This window comes from Eurosta solidaginis, chromosome 4, assembly GCF_040869045.1.
Source record: "Eurosta solidaginis isolate ZX-2024a chromosome 4, ASM4086904v1, whole genome shotgun sequence".
NCBI lineage: Eukaryota > Metazoa > Arthropoda > Insecta > Diptera > Tephritidae > Eurosta > Eurosta solidaginis.
The window spans coordinates 12,595,240-12,617,316 of record NC_090322.1 but is presented as its reverse complement, the minus strand read 5'-3'; the positions used below and the strand labels follow the sequence as shown (position 1 = coordinate 12,617,316).

The 22,077-nt window shown below is 39.5% G+C and overlaps 1 protein-coding gene across 4 annotated transcripts in view; it reads left to right on the top strand.

The window, feature by feature from the left end:
* Positions 1-22,077, top strand: part of LOC137249052 (sodium/potassium/calcium exchanger 3-like) — a 50,426-nt gene that overhangs the window by 19,721 nt on the left and 8,628 nt on the right. The window contains exon 1 of one of the 4 annotated variants that reach the window (XM_067780175.1): positions 21,376-21,500. The exons of the other annotated variants lie outside the window; for them this stretch is intronic. The gene's annotated coding sequence lies outside the window, so the exon portion shown is untranslated. Of the gene's footprint in view, positions 1-21,375; positions 21,501-22,077 lie in introns of those variants that run through there. 4 annotated transcript variants of the gene reach the window in all.

Genomic DNA, 22,077 nt, shown 5'->3' with positions numbered 1-22,077 from the left:
GAAGAAACTTGGTAATAGAAAATTAGTAAAATTTTGGACAATGAGCGTGGCACCGCCCACTTGTAAAATAAGTTAATTTAAAAGTTTTGCAAGCTGTAATTTTGTAGCTGAGTAAGTAATGTTCGGTTACACCCTTTCTTACTTGTTTTGGAATTGTTTCTTTCCTCTCGCGTTTTTTGATAATTTTGTACGGTGTTAATACACTCAATCAACGCTTAGGAGAAAACATGCAAGAATTTGCACATACAAAGACTTAATAGAAAGAAAAATAATACTGCAAGATAGCTCAACGCAGAAGCCGGCTTGTCTCCAAAGCAAACTTGACAAAGAGATGTCGAAAAATCCTTCCAATGTACACCAGAAAGGATCAGATCACTGAATCGGCTCGGCCAAGATCAGAGCCGCAACGCAAAAGTTGCTGTACGCGAAGTGTTGCTAATGATTTCACAGCTCTGTACTTGAACTTCCTCTCTGAGAGCACAAGTTAACCCGGCGTAATATATGCAAATATGAACTTAACCCTGAAGCGTTGCAATGTAAAGCAGGTTGAACCGGCCAGTTAGTAAGTGACTTCTTTATACACTGAATATTAGGACTTTTGTTTCAATAAATTCCGCTTTCTTAGAAAAGTTTTCAATTTCACCTTCTTGTTTTCGTAGCGATTAACACGCTCCACGAAGGTATTGTCGAATATTGTCCCTGCTGATGGTCGTTTGTATAGAAATTTGAATGACTACGTTTAATCTTCTTCATCCCACTTCCCACCTCTTAGTTCCATGTGGAACTTGGGGTCATTAGAGCCTCGTCTGTTAAATCACATTCACATCTAGTAGGTAGTAGGTGACAGCTTAAGCACACTTTCTTCACAATTTCTGCTGCTTCCGCTTTCTTTACGGCTACAATTTCTGCCTGAAAGACACTTCAGTGTTCAAGCAGCCTGTATGATCTTCTTATTTCTGAATCGACACGACACCTGACCTCCTACGTGAATTTGGAATTACCGCTGTGCATGTGGACCGTATGTTCTGCCATTTCTGCCTCCTTGTGCCAACACTTCAACTCTGTCGTGGGCCCAAGATCTCTTTCGAAACTTAGACACAAGGTTATGTAGTCTGTTCGTCCTATATTTGTGTACCTATATTGCTATGGCCATACGACCTGCACTCAAGCTGCCTCGAGGAATGCGATGTAATGCTGTTGTCGGGGTAGTATGTAAGGCTCCAGTTGTACTTATCAATGATCATCTGCATACCCCATCTAGTTTTTTAAAATGAGCCTCGCTGAGGCTGCGTGAGTTGAAGAGGAAGGTTAGGTTAAACTGGCCGGCTCGTGAGGACCTCACATAGACTGAATGAGTCCGTGGTTTTACCAGAAGTTTGTTTAACGACCAAAGGGAAAAACCAGGACCTAAGTTATAAAATAACTCCGTCCTCTAGGCAAATACTAGAAGCTTTCTAGGACCTATGCCTGTTGCTGCTCCTAGATCTGACAGCTGTATCACTTCTAATTGCTGGAGTCCTAGCCTGGTAAGAGCAGGGCATGACCACAAAAGGTGCTCCATCGTTTCCGCCTCCAACCTGCACTTCCTACATCTGCTATCACTGATCGAGTCTAATTTAAAGGCATGTGATGCCAAATGGCAGTGTCCAGTCAGAATTAATATCTTTTTAATGATAGGAGTAACTTTGCTAGGGCCCACGCCTTTCCCGCTTGATCGATCATATGCAACTCACGCTATCTTAATCTCGCCCAATATATTTGGGATGTCTACGGCGCAAGCTTCGAGGGATGCGCTTTTTCATTCCCATCTATTTCCATATGCCCTGGAACCCAATATAGATGTACGCATATTCTTATCCGGATTCTTAGTTGAAGAGGAAAGCAGGGTACTTTTTTCGAAAGACAGACAGACAGAAAGACAGAACTTAGCTTCATAGCTAACAGAATAGTTCTAAAATGTCATATCTAGAGAAAACTTGAATTACTGTTTGTTGGTTGTCGAAAAGAATTCCATTTGGGATTGAGCATCGTCATTTATGCGCATTAGTTGGGCTATGTCATGGTGCCTATCTCGCTACATGGTAGAAAGCCACACTTAGGCCAGCCGTACCATTGTCTGATATGAGATAAAGCACTTCCTCCTTTAGATTAGCAGAACATTCTCGATTTCAGCAGAACCTATATATATAGTACAGTGGAAGGGTAGAGCAAGCCAAAGAAAAAGAAAGGGGAGGGGAATGGTATAGAAGTGGGTAGGAGCAAGGGAGGGAAAAGCAATAAAAACTGACGAAGCCAAAAAAGAGGGAGGGGACGAAGGAAGGGAGTAGGAAAGGATGAAGGTGTGTAGAGGGCAGGGGTTAGTGAAAAATTTGGGGGGGGGGGGGCTGAAGGAGAGTGGAGAAAGAGAAAGAGTGGTACAGGAAGACGGAAAGCGGTAGGAAATGGGAGATGGGGATAGGAAAATCGAATACAATGGCTTGATTACTTTTCAATAAACTCAACCCTCAGCACAAACTCTTCGCAGCAGGTATGGTCTATAAAACTTCTACGATCCGCATAATATTCTAGCCGTCGTTTTTTTCCTACTTCGCGCACCCACTACATAGCTTGGCATTCACGAGTAAAAATGTGCTTTCCTTCAGATTCAGCATAATCACCTTTTATGATAGACTGTGCAGAATTCTTAGCCAGCGATCTAGGCAGATTTTTGAAATTTCGAAACTTTATCAAATTAAGGCCCGGTTTTCAGTACAAGTTAAACTCAGTTTGTCAGTTAAACTACGCTTAAACTTATTCTGCAGTTTTTCAGTCCACTTTAACTGAAGTTTAAGCTGAGCTTAAGCGGCCGATCTAGCAGGGTTAAACTTTAGTTAACCTATCGGTGATTTGCGTTCGTTCGAAATGGCGACGAATATACCCAACAAGCATTTGGGCTTGAGTACCATTAGAGCTCATGTTGTTTAATAGCATACTTCTAAAATCTCAAGAGTTATTTCGAAACAGTTGCTCAACTTGAGAATCAGCGTACTCAGCGAAAGAGGGAATTTTTTATAAAAGAAAAATGCTATTACTTAATTAGAAAAAATGATAGTTACCAACTAGTGGTTCTTTAACTAGACTCAGGTGTAAGATTCCAATACTACAGTAATTTCACGAAAATAAAATATATATAATTTATTTTTGATTAATTACGCTTCATTACTGCTATCAACCATGTGTTTATTTCTCACAATAAACAGCTATTGATTTTGGTGGTACCACCTTGGATATTTTTTTTCAACTCCACCACAACTCGATATCCAATGTAGGATATCAACTGGAGAAACGTGTTGAATATTCATATGAGAACTGTACATTTTTTAAAATCTCTCAAAGGTTGGATAATAATTTGAAAATGCTAACGATGTCGGAGATCAACTCGAGAACTATAAATTTTACAAGATTTCTCAAATGTTGGATAGTGGTTGGAGAATGAAGTTGCATACCAATTATATCTATCTATCTGGTTTAAGAATAGTAACTAGATAATGATGTTGGATATCACCCCCGGAACTAGATATATACTTCGCTGGAGAAATATCTTTTAAATGTTTGTTGGGTTAACAAAATCCAGCTGTTTTCGTATCTACAAATTATCTAGATAATAAAAAACCAATGTTGCCGTTCAAAAAAGCCTACCCCAAAGGCGGCCTTAAACTGTGACTGAAAAACTGCTCATTAGTTTAACTGGAGTTTAAATTTGACTAGAGTAATCTTAGTTTAACCAACTACTGAAAAACCGGGCCTAAGACTATATTTTGTTAAGTGACTAAAATACTTGCAACAAGCTAATCTCTTCCAATTGTTCTCTTTAGCTGATATCTATCTGCACGCCTCAAGGAAGTGTGCTTTACCCATTAAACCAAAAGAAGCAAATTTCTGTGAATTCTAACTTTACTGACGAGAGCAGCACAGAGGTAAAAACGATAATTCCATTTTTTTAAATTATTTTCGTTTCGACAGATCTGTAAAGCGCCAAATACACGACACGAACATTTCCGCGAACATTCCCGTTATGTCATGTTTCTGCGACCTTTTCTGTCGTGTATGGTGGTGTTTGCCAGTTCGCGCAAATCTTCGCCAAAAATTAAAATATTTGCGCGAACTGTTCGTGCATGTATGGCGAAATAGCTCATAATCGTAGTAATTTCTGAACGGAACAGACGTGCGCGGAAAAGTAAAATGGACAATAAAAAATTTCTGAGTGAATTTATTGAAATGTATAAATCTTTGCCATCATTGTGGCAAGTAAAAAGCAAAGGTTATTGTAATAGAATTAAAAAGAATAATGATTATGCGACTTTAATCGAAAAATTAAAAGAAGTAGATCCTGATGCCACAAAGGATACAGTTATAAAAAAAAAGCTATTGCCACTAGCTAGAAAGCGCAAAGTTAAAGCAAGGCGGTGATGAGGGGGAATCGCTTCTCTCATTATTGTATCCCGTTTCGTTATGAGTGGCAAAATTTTTTGTAAAAGTTGGTCAAATGTTGCCTTGCTCATACGAACGTAATTTTTAAAATAATTTTGTGACGTGAATTCCAGTTCTTTAATAAGCTCACTTTATCCAAGAACTGCTCGTTTTTTAAACCATTCTTTGCATCAAATTCTTTTTTTGCGATCTTCTCTCTTTTTTTACGCTTAATTGCCACAGCGAGCAACATTGCTGCAGCACAATTGTTGTCCGTATTCATCGCTGTCTGAAAGAGAACTAATGTTCGGCCAAAAGTTCGTATGGTGTATGGCCAAAGCTGCGAACAAGATTGCGGAATGTTCGCGGAAATGTTCGTGTCGTGTATTTGGCGCTTAACTACTTAATTCCTGCCAAACAAATTGCTAACTAGGTTACCTATGAATGTTTGCTCTGATGCGATTTATGCAAACGCTCATATCACTTTTTTCATACTCGCTTCTCATATAAATAAATTAAAATTGTTGTTAAATATTGCACACTTTAAGAATTCCTTCAATTAAATAATTGCTCGATCGCTTTGTTCTTGATTGTAGCCGACGTCAACTTTTCATTTGACTTCACAACTAATTTGTTTAATGAATTGATCCCAATTTAACGGGCCACAACCATGCAAAGTATAAAATATAAATAGAAAAAAGAGAGTGAAACGTGTAGACATGACAAAGAATTAAATTAAGATAGAATTAGTGTTCGCGTGGCAGTTGAAAGATATATTTCGAAAAAACGTATCGTGATTTCTAATACAGATGTTTGTAATTCAAACTTCTGGGACTGATTAGGTGGCACTGCAGTCGATTTATTACTAAAAACTGCATAACGACTGCTGAGGGGAATATCAGCCTATCTCGCCTGCCATTTCAGATTTGTTGGAAAATGCTTATTGAAGACATCATCTCCGGCTCGTTCGATACAAGATGAGGTTTCAGACCATGTAACTAGAACCATACATCTAGTTCTTTAGCTTTAGACCAGAGAAAATAGTTCGGGCAACATCCGCTTTGGAAAAATTATATTATGCCCTTTTCTCTACACAAAACTTCATCTAATCCTAGTTCCCTTAAAAAGTGTATAAAATAAATAAATGTAAGGCGCGATAACCTCCGAAGAGATCTAAGGCCGAGCTTCTCTTCCAATTTGCGTCGTGCTCCTCTTGATTTTCCCTACAAATTGGCCGGACGGAACCTACATGTTTTATGCCGACTCCGAACGGCATCTGCAAGGCAGATGAGTTTTCACTGAGAGCTTTTCATGGCAGAAATACACCCGGAGAACTTGCCAAACACTGCCGAGGGTCGACCCGCTTAGAAAAATCTTCTTCTAATTTAAAAACCTTGTTTCTAAAATTTTGATGTTGCTTTGCCCGGGGTGCGAACCCAGGGCATACGGTGTGGTAGGTGGATCACACTACCATCACACCACGGTGGTCGCCAAGTGCAGAACACTCAAAAATAATATGCCCAGCAGTCTTTTATCGTCATATCACATAACCGAATGAAGCTCCCTAAGAAAATGTCAAGTCTATCTTTGAATGATCGCCTTATATTATTTGATTATATATCTTAAAAAGAAGAGTTCAAAATGTCGCAAACTTGTGGGTCGACGCCGTCAATTTGTTTCTTTGAGTTTCCTCTCATCTTCCTTGAGTTGACAACTCATTATCTGCGGAGCTCTTTCAAGGAATGGTTCAGATGCGTTGGATGTTGTAGCCGCTGTTTTTTTATGCTACTCATTTCTGACTATCGGCGAGAATGATGGAGTACAGGATGTCAGTCAATTAAAATCGGCTCCAAATTGCAGGCTTAGTGAGAATTTTATCTCTTAAATCAATCCTTCTGTGTTGATATTGACTTTCATTTAAGCCTTCTTTAATGTTTATGTTTCTGACAAAGTAGGTTCGGTCATTTTAGATTGGGTCAAATTGAAGGTGACACTAGCTTCCAATTATTTAGTAAAGCCTTGGATAAGGCAGATATTCATCTCTGATACTTTATCTGAGGAGTTGAAAAAACAGCTTTCGAATATTTACGCCTCGATCCCGCAAAGACAGCATAACTCACGTCGTCGTCCTCAATACAGTTAAAATAGCTGGGATCCACTGAAATGACTCCCTTCGGGCAGTGCCCTCGACAGCTAGCAAGAGGTGGTGTCGTCCCAGCGCTTGCTTTGGTGGCACGAAATCAACCTATTCAGAAGCAGAGGGAAATTTGCTCAGCGGAATCCCAAAGTCCCTACTGTCAGCTCGGTTCAGTTCGTAGTTGCTCTCTCGCCAAGACATCAACGTGACAGTTGCCGGGGATTTCCTTATGACCTGACATTCAGATAAGTTTTATTAAGGAGTAGTTTAACCACGTAGTGACGGAGTTTAGCGCTTTGATAGCCGCATTAGTTGACGATTTACGACGGTCTGTTGAAAGGTTTGCCACTCCCTTAATTTTTGTAATTCAAACGCTTGAAACGAATTCTGAGTCACTATACAAATTTCTAACAGTTAAAGCGGCGAATAGAATCCCATCCACCGTATCCTTAATAGCGGCGTTCTCCACATGAGCGACCGGTTATCCTAAATTTTCTGCTAACACCGAAACAGTAAACATTCGATGAACATTTTTACGGTTACAGCAGCGAAATAATTTACTCTGCTTTATCGGCAGTCTAGACATTGATGCTAGGTAACGAGTTGAACAGGGGTATATATAAAAGTTCTCGGTAGTTTTATGGACTCTACAGAGTCTACGCTGGCAAGACGTTGTTACGCCAATGGGGATGCTCCTGTGTGGAAAGTATTCTTTTTGTTTCCAAGACGTGACTTAAAGCTTGTAGGTATCAATCTGTGTGGAGACCAAAGTTCTGCTGGACAGTCTACGCCATGTATAACTTAAATACCTCTCGGATTATAAAAAATATTCATTGTAGTCAAATTTTGCTACTGTACTCTAAACCTTAACAGTTTTCTTGATTTCTTGGTGCTGTCCCTTTAAGCTGGGCGCACTGATCTGAGCGCCTCATTCGCATCAGGGGTAAGATTGTGCTGTAGTGTTCAGATCTCTGTCTGCGTCTTTTTAAGGTGTTTGAAAAGAAGTATTCACCCCTATTCTGCATTTCGATTACGTTCCCGTTCTACGCTCCGCTTTAATCGAAGTTTGGTATTCTGCATTACGACGGAATCGTAAAGAGAAGAGGAAGATGATTTTTCGAAATCAGCTGTTGGTACGGAATGTGTGAATATTGGAACAAAATAAAATAAAGAAAATTTGTAAAAAACACTGAAAAACGTTTATATTTTATTATCCACGCCATTTTGTACAAAAAAAAGCAATTGCCGCAGTGTTATATTTTTTTGGGTGAAGTGCTTTCATAATAGTAAGTGTGTTTTTGTCGTTCTTTTGGCCAATTCCCTGCCGTGGCCACCAAGTTTTGTTAAAACGGATTCCTGCACGAATATAGTTGACATTTTATGAATTTTAAGGATGCTAATTTCATTGCACTGGCCTATAATACTTTATAAAGGTTTATTTATTCTTTCCGCAAGGATTGTTTACGTTTTCGCTTCACCTTCCTCTATGCCGGCAGCTTGCTTTGGCATATAACTGAACCCAACGAACAGACACAAATTATAACTGTCTATTATAATGGAATCAATAGCCGCGGCATTATTTATAGAGATGGAAAGCAACGCATACGAAAATTGCCAGGCGAGAATGGAAAGGCAAATATTGCGAGATTTGTGTAATCCATTTGAGATGAGTGACGAATTGTAAGAAATTGAACTTAAAAGTGGTAAAGTTTAATGACTTATTTAGGTTCAAAAAAACTTTCGACTTAACAAGGATGCTTTCAAGTATGTGTTAGATACTTTTGCCGGGCAAATACGTCCAAGGACTTCGACATGACATGTTGTTTTTGACCTGGAAACATATAAAAAACAATCATCATCAAGCTTTCTACGTTTCTTAACAAGTTTTACTTACATTTTTGTTAAAATTCTGTTATAAATTAATAAAAAAATAAAAAAAAAATATTTTTCCGCCAACTAATTTGTAACTTAGAAAAACGGAACTACGTTCGAAATGCAGAATACACAAAATCGAACGATTCGAAGTTGGATCGAAAGAGATTGGAACACAGAATACCAAAATTGCCAAATCGAAAAAATTCCAATCCAAGTCGAAATGCAGAATAGGGCTGATTATATCTGGTATCTCAAAGCTCTAACATTTTTTATTATTCCTCTTACTGCCCCTCTGCCTAGAGATATTTTATTCGCCAAACCTGACTTTTTGACTCTCTAAGTCTAAAAACTCTGAACCATTTCCAGATCACAATTTTTAATATCACAAACGATTGCCTTCATATCAATGTCATATTGTCATTATGCAAATTCGAAATGCTTAAAAATCTCAAAATCATTTGTGTTTATGTACACGGAAGCAAATCAATCACATCAAATTAAATTTCGCAAGTGCCAAAAACAATTTTAATCATTTTTAAATCTGTGAAATCGCTACGTAGATTATAAATGGATAAGGAATCAAAAATGAAAATGGAAAAAGGGAATCAAAACTGAGCTCTCGTACTCGATACGAGAAGTGAAAGCAGAGAACAGAGCGAATGGGCTGTGTGAAAAAAAGCCACTACAAACAGACGTACTTCACGACCTTTTACCCACAAAAATGCTAAAGTATACTTCATTATTGGGTAACTATGAAAGTAAAACAACTTTATCGTTATTATGCCATTTTAACTACCTTGAGATACTCTTGAACTTGATCATGATGAAAATTTTAATCATTAATTAGTTCGGCCAGAATGAACAAGTTTTAGTCCATACGAGGCTGGTAAAATGATAAGTACCGAACATTTCAACTTTATTCCTGCAGCTGTGAATAAGTTGTGTGTGGGATCGCTCTCGTCTGGCATTTCTCCTCTATGCTGTCCGATAAAGTATGTAGATCGTAGGCACTCGGCAGCCAAACCAGAGAAGCAAACCTAGATAAATTTAAGTAAGCTTAGGCCTGTCCACGTGGGTCGAGAGATTTTGTGTGCTCAATAAATTTAGCCATTGTTTTTATTTAAATTCTAAATATCTCCGCAAAAATCGTGATCACGGTTGATGGAGACTGGGGGCCGAATTTTTTCTCATGAGGTTTGCATCTCCGAAACACACTAGAAGGTCTTGCCGAGCTTTTTCGAGAAGCACCCCGTTTTTGAACAATTATTTTCAATATTTTTGATGTTAGCGGTGATCTTCGATATTTTGTTATTCTGTATGTTCGGTAGATATGTAAAATACCTTTCAAATACGTGGCAACGTTCTAAGAGTATATTTGGCAATACATAGGTAAAAGAGCTTGCAATGTTGTGTGTCTTCTGATGAAAAGTTTCTCCAACGCCCAAATAGTTTTCCATATGTGGCAGTATAGGAAATGAGAAGCCGCTTCTGTATTCAAAATCAATAAAAGGAAAATGACCAAAAGAGACGAGCCTCTGAATTTGATGCTGGAAGAAAGTTCACAGGACTCTTAAAACTCTTCAAGTACTAGAAGGATAGTGAACAAATGTCATAAGCGTGAGTTCCCGATTCTTTTGGTCCAGATGACACAAAAAAGGAGAATTTTGGCTTTGTAGAACAATGGGTTCACTTGAGGCATTTAGGTTATAAACCGATGGCGATTGCCTATAGACAGCACAAACTAACTAGCTTATTCAGAGTCAGAAGTTTATGTGTGCGTCGTTTCTTATAGGAACTTCCACACAAGTTGAAACAGGTAATCAGAGTTTGAATATTATCTGGAAGAATGCGTTCAGTCGTACCTTTTCTGGGCAACTGATCTGCTGCCCTCAAGTCCAATTACCTTTGTAAGGTTTGGTTCCGAGGCTTGGCTAACTGAGACATTTTTAATCAATTTCGAACCCATCATGAGCTTATGACCCACTTTCCAATGATAAGAATAACTTTGTTGATCTACGGTTGTAAGTCCTGCACATAATCTTCGATACTTTGCGCAACTTTCGCTTTTTTTTAATCTCGCCTAATCTGATTGGGAAATCTACGGTACAGTTTTCGAGGAATTTGCACATTTTCAGCTAGCTCATCCGCTTTCGCTTAGAAGTATTACCGTGCAATATTTTTTGATTGTTTCCTAATTCGAAGATCAATGACAGCCATGTGAACATCCGCTATAATTTTTTGCATACTAATTTTCCAGAGCCTCTGCTTCAGTAAATTGAAACATTAAGGTTCATTTCACCACCGAAGCACGCCAACCATACCTTCTCCCTGTCGGGCCGAAGCGTCTTCAAAGTTAATTCGCATAACATGACCTAGTCAGAGAAGCCGCTGGACTTTGATTTGCTGCATTCTTAAATCAGCACGAAGCTCGTTTCGGAGAGTTCTTCTTTCTCTCGAATACTCTTGGGCCATCCCATCCACCACGATTCTGAGCCGTGTAATGAAGAACTTACAAGGCTAAATTTACTTCCAGTTCAAAGTAGGCAAGTATGAAAATCCCTTGGAAAAGCGCTGTTAATGTGTATTGGGTATAAAAAGAATTCCATTAATTATGAAGAAAGTGCCAGTTTCGACATCAATGTGAAAAACGTAAAATTAATTACATTTAGGAAACATTAACCAAAACAATAACAATGCAGCAGCCGAATGAACAATAAATAATCACACACATACAAAAAGTACATGAAAAACACAATCCAGTACAAGAGTGTAGACGGATCTGTATGTTTCCGTGTTGGCTTAAGCTCTATTTACATATGTATGTATGTAGCTACGTCACTCGCAAAATTTCATTGCTAATTTAGTAATTTAGCATTGTGATTAGCGGTTGTAAATGCTTTTTAGCTGAGAAAATGCCGCTTCACATCCACTCCCCCAAACGACAGATTTAGCGTGCTGCGGCTAGTGTTGTACGGAATCGAGCAACCGAATGGGCATAAACGGGTTCTTTACAAAATCACATGCATGGAAAACGTAAACAACATTTTATTATTTCACCTGTAATTAGCTCGTTATTTTATGAAAAACCAACCAATTACACTCAAACATATTGTAACGAATTTTGGAAAATTCCTGATTATTTTGCAGCTTCTGCTAATATTTGAATCTCTGAACTGTCGAATGAGTAAATCAAACATTTAGTAAAGCTAAACGTTCTTTATTTAGACTACTTTGGGAGTAGTAATTTATAATTACAATTATCGCGTACTTCACTAATAGCGTGCTTAAATTAAACTGATTAACTTTTCCACAGCATACGCTGCTTTTACACTCTCTGTTGCCTCGTTTGCATATTTGTCCAAGGGTCTAGACTTTTCACGAACAACCTTCTCGAACAGCTGCTTATTTTGCTGTTGTTGTGCATTTATTTACTAGCAGCATAGTGATGTATAGAACTGCTAATATTCCCCATAATATGTAGTTGTACCACCTTAAAAGGCGGGTACCGGTGCATATATGTACGTAACTCTTTTTTATATTATAAGGAGTTATATACATACAAGTGATGCTGAATGAACCTCAAGGACAGCTATGTTGTACAGTTTTGTCCATTGGACTCTTGTATGTAAGTATCTTATAGTAATCTCTCAAGCTGGCTGCTTTTGGGCTACCATAAGATCTTGAAAATTTAAAATCTTGACTTATATCGTTATAAATAAAACGTGCGATATCTGAATCTTGTAACAACCAAAAAAGAGAGCGTACTGAAATTCGGTTCCAACTGGATTTAGAATGTATCTAAAGAAACCGAATTAGATTTCAAAAAAAAAAAAAACCAAAAAGGGTTATAGAAGAACCCAGGTTAAGTTTCGAAAGCCTTGTAAACGACTCTTTTTCGACAAAACAAAAATTATCCGGGAAGCGACTTTCTCTAAATAAAAAAAAATGGTCAAGAAATTTGTCTGTGCATCTTTTCTATTTTCCTCGGAACATTTTTTTACTGCAGCAAGCTTTGAAGAGCGATAATTCGAAAGTCCAGTTGACTCGGCTGTTAGGTAATATAACAAAGCGGATTCTGTCTAAAAGAGGTGCGTCATTCTGTCAACTAGTACTTTTAACCTGAGTACCTGACTTCACGTTCAACCTCACGTTGTCAAGACAACGAATCAATTACATGATCAGTGGCCCAACTATGGGCTCCATGTTCCCTGAGCAAAACACTTCGCAGCCGAATCATTGGTACCAAACACAACAATTCTGAGATGGGTAGTGTGTGAAAAGATTCTGAAATAGACAGTTCTTTAAACAAATTCCTATGTATGTGAGATAGGATATTTCCAAAACGTCCGAGGAGATATTCCAATCAGCTGTCGGTATGGAAAAGTAAGTTGTTTAACAGGCATAAATTACGAGATATCCTACGCCTAACCTACCTTAGTAGCAAGCGGGCTCAAATTCTGCGTTCGCTTAACATAGGACTCGCCTCGCAAGGGTGTTTTAAATACTTGAAATTGTATATCACCAGCAGCTATATACAGGGAGCATATGTATTAATAAATGAGTTGTTTTCATTGCTTCAATCGATTGAGCCGCCACCGAAAATCGATCATGCGCACTGCAGCCGCCTTGCCACATCAGCTAATGAGGGCAATTATCAGAATGTAAAAAGTTAATTATAAATGCATGCATGTATGTGCCTAGCCGCATTTTAGCCGCTATGAAAACAAAATTTGTGGCGCTCAATTCATTAGCGTCAATGTGGCATGCCGCCTTCAATTTTCGCTTGGAATTCGAAATGCATATATGAGCGACATTCAAAATTATACCCTTAATAAGGGAGTTCAGGATTTTGTGCAAATGGTCTAGCATTATTGCATTGCAAACTTGCATGTCATGATTTTTACAATACAATAACAAAATACACGGCTATGCATTTGCTACGTCATTGGAAATACGCAACACCAAAAAGCGTATTTTACTCGAAGACAACTCTCAGAGAGAGCAGGTGTGAGAGCCGAGCAAAAAAAAAATCAGAAGCCCTTTATTTTCTGAGTGGCTCGGCTTTTTCGTAGATTGTGCAAATCCAGGACACTGTTGTTATATGTGTCGTGGTGGTCCTCATGATGAATTCGGTTTCGTGTTTTTTTGATCACGAGACATCCAGCTGGATCAGGTTGAACTGGTCAGTATGTGAGAACAGAACATAGACTGATGGTATCCATAGTAATCCAGGTAGCTTGATTGAGATTTAAGAAACCTTATACTAGAAAATACCACAGTTCGAGTTGCTTCGAAGTCGATCAATTTGAAACCGTTGCATGATAGTGGAAGCTAAATTTTCCGTACGCACATACGGATACATATCCTAGTTTTTGCCTTCCATCAAGCGTATTATCCTATAATCTTCGTACATACTATACAATGAAAGAAATATTTACATAGCTTACTAGCATCAAATAGCATTTCCTCTATTAATTATTCGTGTCGTCATTTTGCTATTTTTTTACTATTTATTTCATTCGTTATTGTTTTTTTTTGTTTTTGCTCAAAGTTGATTTCAATTTCATTCGGACGTTTTTTTTTCTTATTTTTCTACATGTTTTAATTGTGTTGACAGTTTGCCGCTTGCATGGCGCTGAACGCAGCGTTAGTGATGTGTGTTATTGTGTCATTTTACTAGTAATCGGGTAACTACCCAGCAAAAGGTATCCTCTTAAATTAGCAAGTAAAATGTCCCTACCTGGGACGATGAAACACGTAAAATCTGCTGTAAGATTTTTTAAGAGCATCGGGAACTTTTGTAACCATTTCATTCCGTATCGTACCTAATGTGATTGCCCATACTGCTCACACATATAGGGCATTGCATTGTCGAAATGTAAACAAGCTATAGGGTTGCACTGCTCGTACAGTTTTTTGGGGAACATGGTGGGATTTTTTCTTGTTGGCCGACATTTTCGGTCACTAGATATTTGCTGGTATTTATTTGTTTAAGGTATCCCTACTACTTATAGATGTCATTTATCAATGGATTATATCAAGGATCGATTAGTCAATAATATCTGATTCGATTTTCCGTCGTTTTTTGGCTCCAATTCGATTTGTGAATCGATCTAAAAAGTTCAACAAACTACTTCAATTTGACGCTGACAAAACTTTAATAAAGCAAACAATAGTATGTCAATTTCGTTTATATTTGTTTCGCTTTCTCTGAGCGAAATTGTTCTTGTAATTTGATGTTCTGATAAAGTTTCGTCAGTTTTTCAAGCTTGGAATTCAAGAAAAAATAAAGTAGTGTCATATAGGTTTCATTCTGATTTGTTTTAATTTTTTCAGTGGTTCATTTGAAAAGTGTATGAATAATGTATAATTTTCATTTTGACTCGATTAAAAAATCGATTGTTAATTTTGATGTGTGTGACATCTCTAATCCCAAGGCGGTATTCTCTTTTTTGATGCATGTACTTTAGACTGGGTTGGTCCCCATACAAAAAAAAAGTTGCTAATGTCCGCTAGATATCGGCTTTCAAAGTTCGAAATTCTACATTTCGAAATTTTATTTTTTTTTGTTAACGCGTTCAATTGAAAAAGTAAAAATGTGGTCGTGGTCCGCTCTTTTCCCTTATTTGAAGGGCTGAATTCTTTTTTTGAGAAATTTGGTATAACATAAAATTTCGAAATGTAGAATTTCGAACTTCGAAAACCGGTATCTATTTTTTGAAGGCTAACTTCGAAAAACGGAGATAGTACTTGGTTTACTTAAGCCTCAATCCATACAATCGCTCAAACCTTGAATATGTAGTTTTTGTCTGGAGGCCGTATAACCAGATATCAATAAAAAGAATAGAACGTATTCAAAAGGTGTTCATTTATTTCGCTTTACGGTCCCTCAAATTTGATACTCCCATTCCACCCTATGCATCCCGTATTATGCTACTTGACCTACAATCTCTCGAAACCCGTAGGTCAATCTTATCTTTGACTTTCATGTTTAATGTTATTCATGGTACGATAGATTGTCCTTATCTTCTGGAAAGGATTACTTTTAACATTCCAAGGCGAAATCTTCGCGTCACCTATCCTTTTTACAGGAAAAAAGTCAAAACTAAATTTGCCAGTAATGCTCCTCTTGCAAGATCTATGCGCGAATTTAATATTCTATCTCAGAGTATTTTCCTTGATTTTTCCTTGGGAAAACAAGCTTTTTTGAATATTTTAATCTCTTATTTTAAGTAGGTATGTATCATTTTGTAACCTACACCATTGTTATTAGTCTGTAAGAAATGTTCTTTCATAGACAGTATTGAATAAATATAAATATAAAATATAAAAAGTGGGTTTTGTCAAATATCCAGAGAAAAAGTTGATTTTGTCGCATAGTGTTATTATTATAAATACGAAACAACAGGTTTGACTCACTTATTTACTTTTACTTCCCCTATTTATGATATTTGGCATATCTTTATTAACTTTTCAATGCAAGGTTAGGTTAGGTTAGGTTGCGAGGGCTGAGCTGGACACTATGGTAACAGCTTACTACTTAGGCCACCAATGGGCCCATTGTAATACCCTATACGGCCTCAAAGAGGACCCATACCCTGCCTAAAGCGGTTCAAACAACTTCGTGGAATTTATGTATTTTGCTAGAGCCTTGACTTCATAGCTAGAGACCTCAGCAAGTTCATGTAGAAAAGGTTTACTAAGGATGGACGACCTACGTCTACTAAGCGCCGGACAATGACAGAGAAGGTGCTGAACACTCTGCTCCTCTTCCGTACATCTGCAGCTGCGACAGTAGTCGAAGGTCGTTACCCCCATTCTATCACCATGCGTGCCTATTAAACAATGCCCTGTTAGAACCCTTATCAGGGACGATAGAACCGATTTGTTTAAAATCAGAAGCGCTCTTGTGCGCCCCTTGTCAATTGAGGGCCAGGTTAGCCAGGTGATCGACTTTGCGTTGTCGACGAATGAGTCCAGGGCTTTTAATGCGGCCTGGCTGTCTGAGAAAATAAACCCCCCTTTACCATCCTTAGGCATAGACCCGAGATGATTCACAGCCCTATGTATTGCCAGCATTTCCTCTTGGTAAACACTATAGTGATCTGGTAGGCGAAAAGAGACCTCTAGACCCAGATCCGGTGAAAAGAGGCCTGCTCCCACCTTCCCGTCAAGCTTAGAACCATCCGTGAATATGTTGGTGGCACCCGGTACCGTATGTTGACTGGTATTCCAGTCTTGTCGCGATGGTATATATATACTATAGTTTTTAACGAAGACGTTCTTTGGCGTGCAGTAGTCAGTGCGTACCGGTATTGGGACTGGGGCGTTCGTGCCCAGGATTGTTGCGTGTTCACTAGATCCATCTGACCAGAGACATGTTTCCCTTATGCGTAGAGCGGCGATGACCGCTATTTCCTTCGCCACCAGGTCAAGAGGTGGAAGGTATAGCATTGCGTTGAGTGCTTCAGATGGGGTGGAGCCGAGAGCCCCGGTAATGCAGAGCTCCGAACTCCGTTGCACCTTTTGAAGCATTTTAAGATAGGTACTTTTAGCTAGTGCAGGGGGGGGGAATCCCCAGGAGGTGCCAATTGCCCCCTTGCAGGTGGACAGCGCTGCTGCTGCTTTCTTGGATCGCTCCACTATATGGTCACTCCATAATAGCTTCCTATCTAGAATGACTCCCAAATACTTGACTTGATCGCTAAACACTAAAAACGTACCCCCAATTCTTGGTGGTGTTAGATTTGGTACTTTGTACCTCCTCGTGAAGAGGACAAGCTCGGTTTTATCCGGGTTGACTTCCAAACCTGTGGCTGTGGCCCAGTGCGAAATTTTGGATAGTGCCCCTTCCATTAGGTTGCAAAGAGTTTGCGGAAATTTCCCCCCGCATGGTTGACGCAGATGTCATCTGCATTCGCGATCACTTGGTGACCTTCTGCCTCCATGAGGCGTAATCATTTGGTTTAGAGTGGGAGGCTTTCCCTGCCTTGGGGATAAAGACCACGTTAACTTCTCTCCACGATGTTGGTATGTAATTGAGCCTAAGACAACCTATAAACATCCCTTTTATCCAGGGCCTTGTAAGTTCGGCAGTATACTGTAGCTGAGCCGGAAAAATTCCACCCGGCCCCGGCGATTTATAGGGCTTGAAGGTCTGTAAAGCCCACTACCTTGAGGCGCGTGCCCGGATATACCTCCCCTATCAGCGTGACGGCGGCTCTATAGAGGTTTACCGACCTGGCGTCGCCACAGGCAATTAGCTTAACATTGCTCTGGAACCAACCTGCATCGGTGTAAGATGGCGGTGGACCAGGGTTGTCTTTTTTAACCTTGACGGCCACCGTAGCGATCGCGGCCTCGATCCACTTCCACTGCTGTTTCGAGATCCTGCCATCATCGCTGCTCTCATCTATAATGACAAAGATCTGCCGACCTTTGGCAATTTCGGCGAAAGACCGCGTCCAGCGTCCCTGCGTCTTGGCCCTTTTCGGTGCCGTGGGGTTGGAATCATCCATGGACCGCTGGCGTTTCGAGGTTTCATCACTCTCGACCCAGTCCAGCCTGAAGTCCGGCAGCATTTGTTTCGACCACACAAGATCACGCTGCGCCTTCGCCCAGTCCTCCGCAGACATTTCCTCCTCCCTTATCGGCGAGGAGGCATTCCTGGATCCGGGCAGCGCAGCGCTTGTCTTGGTGACTTGGGCTTTTTATGTCCCTTGGCCCTAGAGCCGGCCACCCCCACATCCCTGGAGCCCCCAGCGGCCGGTAGCCCCTCCCCGAGAGGTACCGGCCTTCGGACTCCCCGGGCTGGATTCTCTCTCAGCCGTACCCTGCCTAGATTGGCCCTTGGCCCTATAGCCCATCCCACCCACTGCCCTATGACCCCAGCAATCGACCCACCAGACGCTTGTCGCTGGGTGGAAGGCCTGCTGGTGCGGGCCAAGGGAGGGTCGCTAGTGGCACTGATGGCTTCCCGGTCAGTACCCCCTCATTGAGAGGTACTGGCCCTCGGACTACTCGGACCGGATAATCTCTCGGCCTTCAAATTCGCCGCCGAAGCGTTACCAGGTGCCACCACGAGGAGGCTCCGCCCCTCTATGAGGGAGGGAGGGTGCAAAAAACACCTACGAGTCGACGATTTGGGGTGATGCCGGTGAGTGCAAGGCGCAACACCCCCATCAAAGGCACCCTAATAATAATTTTTCCTCCAAAAATATCACGAGTTTCAGGTCTAAGTATAATAAAATCTGGTAAAATAGCAGTTGCAATAAATATTGAAAGTGCTATAACTTCTTTGTTTATTATTTTAGTAATATGGTTTAAAAGCAACATTTTCTCGAATGTTTAAGTACTTTCGTTTGGTAAGGAAAAAATGATACTTGAGGGGGGGGGGGGGGGGGGGGGGGGATAAAATTTTGTTAGCTGACCTAATCATATGAAACCGACTTCACAGCTTAAAAGGACATTAAACGAAAATGTGAACCTTCTCAAGGCCAAAATAATGACATATCAATTTTAAAAATCGGACGTCAAATAACCAAGTTACAACGAAAAAACCTTTACGGCTGTATTTCGAAGGATCAAAAAAAATTTGAAAAAATTTTTCCGAAACCCTCTCAACATAATCTTTAAATTTGGGACATTAGCAACTTTTTTTTTGACCCAGTCTAATGTACTTGTGGTCACCGGCAGATATTGCTGTGTGCTCTAGAAAACTATAGATTTATATCGATTCAAAAAAAGATCGAGTGCTCAATAACGCGAACTCTCACTGGGGACTATAAGGGACACTGTAGACACAATATCACCTAAGTAAGTTAAATTTATCCTCTACAAAGATCTGCCGACCGTCGTGGTGTGGTGGTATCGTGCTCCGCCTCCCACACCGAAGATCCTGGGTTCACCCCCCGGGCAAAGCAACATCAAATATTTAGAAACGAAGCTTTTCAATTAGAAACACATTTTTCTTCTCAGTGAAAACTCACCTGCCTTGCATATGCCGCTCGAAGTCGGCGTAAAACATATTTGATCTTGTGCGGCGGTAACCTCGTTTATTGACATGTTCGCTGAAGTTTCTCAGTGGTTCCAATAATCCACTACTAATTACCTCCCAAAATACACTCATTATCATTACACTGTATTTCTAGTTTGTGCATTTACACCTTTACTTGCAAACATTGCTGTCACCTTGATCGAGCAATTTTACAGTTCCGAAGGCATTGGCCCAGAAAATTTTTACGAGGTGTGAAAAACTATAAAATTGTTTGTTTGTGGCTCATTAAATGACTTTGAGTAAATACCTATATATGTACTTCAGAAGGAATTCGAGCTTAACGGAAACAAATCATATACAAATCAATAACATCTGTTCTACATATATAGAATATTTGGGCTCGTGAGTGAGATATTTGAATGAAGAGGCAAAGATTAAGGATGATACTGTATCACTTTTTTATTCGATCTCGTGTGCCCCTCTTACTTTAGCTCAAAGCTGCGGGGTCTATTAGAGCAGAGCGAGGGTATCGCCAGTCCAAATCTAGAGTAAATAAAAAGTATCAGTGGCCTCAAAACTGTTCTCTTATAGTTTCGGAAAATTTTATCTAAGTCCTGAGAATACTCCATTTCATATTCTTATTCAAGGAAGCAATGTTAATATCCCTTCGAGTGGGGGTAGATCCATGAGATGAATATTAACTAGGAACTTGGTTTTGAGAGCACATTGAAGCGAGGCCGAATTCGCAGGACACCTCATATGCGGCTTCTACGGCCCATCTAGCATTTCTTTCTGGGTGAAGGCATATTCAAGCCAGTACTTGCATCCGGCAAGTGTCTTTTTTGACTCGTCGGGATCGTGATGTCCTCGTAAACATGAACACATACCACTACTGTGGTTCAAAGAAAGGCCAATTCGGCTAGTGATGCATTAACTTGCTAACTGCACTGAAAGAAATGGTGCTAGTAAAATCAAGAAGTCGGTTGTGTTGTTCTTGTCTTAACGGAGATTCGGTGAAATTGACCGAATTACGGTTAATTCGACCGAGTTCTTTGTCAAACGTACAAACTAGTTTAGTCATTTCAACAGAAGAGAAATTGTCGCTCTTAAGTTAACAAAATTCTGTAAAATTTACAGATTCCTGGTCAATCTAACTGATTTTTCTGTTAACACAACTGATCTCACTGGCCATTTCAACAGCGATCAACAGTCAATACTTGAGCAAATTTCAAAGAGAACTTTACGCTCACTGCGCTCTCTACTTTGTACTTATGACGATGGTGCCACTTGTTTAAAAAAAAAAAAATACCAAAATAAGAAAAGCACCAAATCGAAAAAACACACAAAATGGGAAAACAAAAAACTAGTTTTTCATTTATCAATACAAAAACTTATTTACTGTGCAAAAAATTATGAGATACTGGGACTCCTATTTATCGTGTACAATTTTGCAACTTCTCCAAGCGAAATGCAAAATTGCGCCCCTTGTTGCAAAAGTTTTGTTTGAACGAACCGGATTTTTCCAGTTAGTAACATTTTGTTCAAGTTTTTACGAATTTTCCCTCACGCGAACGAATTTAATAAGATAATAAAAAACATCCTTTTTTACTGTTGGTGTTTCCGACAACATAAAAGTTTGAGTTGTTTTGGAATCGTTTCACCTTAAAGTGTTACGAAAATTAAACTTGCCGAATTACATGTAAAGTTACTCCAGTGGTGAATTAACTTCTAGCGACTTGATTCTTTACTTTTCTATAACTTACAAGTTCTCTATTCAAAATGTTATGTAAAACATTTATACAAGTTTTGTTAGAAACAATCAAGTGTGGCAACTACATGCGAGAGAAGAAATTGAGAATGAGCTGAGCCGCAACCGAAAGAATAGAGAATCAGTTTTGTGACTACTATTTTCATTTCTATTTGCAAAGCGAAGTTCAAAACTATAAATGAAATAAATTATAAAATATAAAATTTGGTGAAAGTGCGTTTAATAAAACAAAATAATAAGGTGTATAATGTTTAATGTGTGCCAGCATATTTGATGTAAGCCTAATTGACGTTCAGTTAGTAAGTGCCACTGTGGTGTGATGGTAGCGTGCTCCGTACACGTACACCGTATGCCCTGCGTTTCGCATCCCGCGCAAAGCAACATCAACATTTTAGAAATAAGGTTTTTCAATTAGAAGAAAATTTTTCTAAGCGGGGTCGCCCCTCGGCAGTGTTTGGCAAGCGCTCCGAGTGTATTTCTGCCATGAAAATCTCTCAGTGAAAACTCATCTGCCTCGCAGATGGCGTTCGTAGTCGGCATAAAACATGTAGGTCCCGTCCGGACAATTTGTAGGGAAAATCAAGAGGAGCACGACGCAAATTGGAAGAGAAGCTCGGCCTTAGATCTCTTCGGCGGTTATCGCGCCTTACATTTATTTATTTATATGGCAACATAGGTACTTTCGTACAAAGCTGTGGCAACAACTTTTTTTGTTCATTTGACTACTAAAACGGTCAATTACGAATGAACGATTTGTGCGCAGTTGATTCAACATCTTGTTGCGATGAATAAAAATTAATAGAAATTTGGGGTGAATTTACCCGTATTTCGGTTGATTTTACCAGTCTTTTT